Raw genomic sequence first — 3,852 nt, forward strand, 5'->3', positions numbered from 1 at the left:
GTATACACAATATAAAAAATATACCCCCAAAAATATACAAAATATAAAAAATATACAAAAATATAATTGATTTTAAAATACCCAAAAACATACCCCAAAAAGTATACCTCCAAAATGGACAAAAGAATAAAAAACACAAAAACATCCACAATGTAAAACTATACCAAAAACATGCAAAATATTTACAAATACAAAAAAAAACCCCATACAAAATAGTAAAAAAATGTAACAAATATACAAAATATAAACCCCTAAAAAATATAAAGGATGCAAAAAATACAAAATGTGTTACAAATATACTAAAAAAGAAAATATATATATATAAAATATTAAAAGAATACAAAAAAATATACTCGGCTGACTGGGTAGATGGGTGGAGTCCAACGGGATGGCATTCAACAAGTCCAAGTGCCAGGTGCTGCACTTTGGCCACAGCAATCCCATGCAGAGCTACAGGCTGGGGGTCAGAGTGGCTGAGAGCTGCCAAACAGAGAGGGACCTGGGGGTGCTGATTGACAGCTGCCTAAACATGAGCCAGCAGTGTGCCCAGGTGGCCAAGAGGGCCAATGGCATCCTGGCCTGCATTAGGAATAGTGTGGCCAGCAGGAGCAGGGAAGTCATTGTGCCCCTGTACTCTGCATTGGTTAGGCCACACCTTGAGTCCTGTGTCCAGTTCTGGGCCCCTCAGTTTAAGTAGGACATTGAGAGACTTGAATGTGTCCAGAGAAGGGCAACAAGGCTGGGGAGAGGCCTTGAGCACAGCCCTGTGAGGAGAGGCTGAGGGAGCTGGGGTTGTTTAGCCTGGAGAAGAGGAGGCTCAGGGGTGACCTCATTGTCCTCTACAACTACCTGAAGGGAGGTTGTAGCCAAGTGGGGGTTGGTCTCTTCTCTCAAGCAACCAGCACCAGAACAAGAGGACACAGTCTCAAGCTGCACCAGGGGAGGTTTAGACTTGAGGTGAGGAGAAAGTTCTTCACTGAGAGTCATTAGCCATTGGGATGTGCTGCCCAGGGGGGTGGATGGAGTCCCCATCCCTGGAGATGTTCAAGAGGAGATTGGACGTGGCACTTGGTGCCGTGGTCTAGTCATGGGGTCTGTGTTGACAGGTTGGACTGGATGATCCTCGAGGTCTCTTCCAACCTTGGTGATGCTGTGATACTGTGATATACAAAGTATAAAAAAAACCCACCAAAAGGTATACAAATTAATAAAAAATAGGAGCATGATACAAAAGATAAACATATGCTAAAAAATACAACAATATTAAAAATACAAAAAATGCCCAAAATATAAAAATAGACCAAGAAATATGCCAAACATAAAAAAATACCCCAAATCCTACAAAATGTACAAAACCACACAAATTATGCCAAATATAAAAACAGACCAAAAATATAGCAACCATAAAAAATATCAAAATATGCAGAATAGAAAAAATACAAAACTTATGCAAAATATGGGTGACCACTAGATGGATAAGGAACTGGCTTGATGGCTGCACCCAAAGAGTGGCTGTCAATGGCTCCATGTCCCAGAGGAGGCCAGGGACAAGCAGAGTCCCTCAGGGATCAGTGCTGGGACCTGTCTTGTTCAACATCTTTGTGGGTGCCATGGACAGTGGCATTGAGTGCACCCTCAGCAAGTTTGCTGATGACACCAAGCTGTGTGGTGCAGCAGACACGCTGGAGGGAAGGGAGGCCATCCAGAGGGACCTGGACAGGCTGGAGAGGTGGGCACAAGCCAACCTCATGAGGTTCAATAAGAGCAAGTGCAGGGTCCTGCATCTGGGTCAAGGCAATCCCAGGCACAAATCCAGGCTGGGCAGGGACTGGCTGGAAAGCAGTCCTGAGGAGAGAGACTTGGGAGTGCTGGTGGACAAAAAGCTCACCAGGAGCTCTCAGTGTGCACTTGCAGCCCAGAAAGCCAATCAGATCCTGGGCTGCATCAGGAGAAGTGTGGCCAGCAGGGCAAGGGAGGTGATTCTCCCCCTCTGCTCAGCTCTGCTGAGACCCCACCTGGAGTACTGCCTCCAGTTCTGGAGCCCCTATTGCAAGAGGGATGTGGAGGTGCTGGAAGGTGTCCAGAGAAGGGCCACAAGGATGAGCAGAGGGCTGGAGCTGCTCTGCTATGAGGACAGACTGAAGGAGTTGGGGCTGTCCAGTCTGGAGAAGAGAAGGCTCTGAGGTGACCTCATTGTGGCCTTCCAGTATCTGAAGGGGGCTACAAGAAGGCTGGGGAGGGACTGCTCAAGATCTTAGGTAGTGATAGGACTAGGGGGAATGGAATGAAGCTGGAGGTGGGGAGATTCAGGCTGGAGGGGAGGAGGAAGTTCTTCCCCATGAGAGTGGTGAAGCCCTGCAATGGGTTGCCCAGGGAGGTGGTTGAGGCCCTGTCCCTGGAGATGTTGAAGCCCAGGCTGGCTGAGGCTCTGGGCAGGCTGATCTAGTGTGGGGTGTCCCTGCCCATGGCAGGGGGTTTGGAACTAGATGATCCTTGTGGTCCCTTCCAACCCTGACTGATACTATGATTCTATGATACAAAAATACACCAAATATAAAAAAATACCAAACCCATACCGAATACAAGCAATACACCAAAATTATACAAAGCATAAAAATATACCCCAAAATATTAACAATATTTAAAAAATCTTAAAAATCTAGGAAAAATGCACCAAAAAAAATCCACAAGGCCAGGCCCAGGTGACATTTCCATCTTGATGTAAATGTGGAGTCTCCTTTGATGCAGTCCTGAGGATTCCAAACTCCTGCTGAGAGATTTCTGCTAATGTTGGAGCAGTCACCTGTGGCTTTGTCCAGCCAATCTTGAAAGCAGCAAAGCCTTGAGCAGAACCCCACTGGGTCACCTGCTCAAATGTTGCTCTACTCTCCTGGTGAGCAAGTGTTTATTCCTAGAGGTCACCCTTCACTTCTCAGCCTCAGTCTGTGGATGTTTCCCCTTCTTATTCTCTCTGCCCCTAGATTTGGATCTCTGCTCTTTGTGAATGTTTTTTCAAAGAGGTTTAGTGATGCACCTTGATATCTCTAACCTCAGATCACCTGCTCAGTGCAAAGGTTAGAGTCGGTGACCCCTGAAAGGAAGTTACTCAGCCCTGTGAGGAGAGGCTGAGGGAGCTGGGGTTGCTTAGCCTGGAGAGGAGGAGACTCAGGGGAGACCTTATTGCTGTCTACAATTACCTGAAGGGAGGTTGTAGACAGGCAGAGGTTGGTCTCTTCTCCCAGGCAGCCAGTACCAGAACAAGAGGACACAGTTTCAGGCTGCGTCAGGGGAGATTCAGGCTGGAGGTCAGGAGGAATTTTTATACAGAGAGAGTGAGTGCCCATTGGAATGAGCTGCCCAGGGAAGTGGTGGAGTCACCATCACTGGAGGTGTTCAGGAGGAGACTTGACAGGGTGCTTGGTTGCATAGTTTAGTTGGTTGGGTGGTGTTGGATGATAGGTTGGACGCAATGATCTTGAAGGTCTCTTCCAACCTGGTCTATTCTCTTCCCTTCCCTTCCCTTCCTTCCCTTCCCTTCCCTTCCCTTCCCTTCCCTTCCCTTCCCTTCCCTTCCCTTCCCTTCCCTTCCCTTCCCTTCCCTTCCCTTCCTTCCCTTCCCTTCCCTTCCCTTCCCTTCCCTTCCCTTCCCTTCCCTTCCCTTCCCTTCCCTTCCCTTCCCTTCCCTTCCCTTCCCTTCCCTTCCCTTCCCTTCCCTTCCCTTCCCTTCCCTTCCCTTCCCTTCCCTTCCCTTCCCTTCCCTTCCCTTCCCTTCCCTTCCCTTCCCTTCCCTTCCCTTCCCTTCCCTTCCCTTCCCTTCCCTTCCCTTCTCCCCTCTTCTCTTCTCCCTCTTCT

This window comes from Melanerpes formicivorus, unplaced genomic scaffold, assembly GCF_026170545.1.
Source record: "Melanerpes formicivorus ecotype bairdi unplaced genomic scaffold, bMelFor1.0.p_v2 SCAF_54, whole genome shotgun sequence".
Classification (NCBI taxonomy): Eukaryota; Metazoa; Chordata; class Aves; order Piciformes; family Picidae; genus Melanerpes; species Melanerpes formicivorus.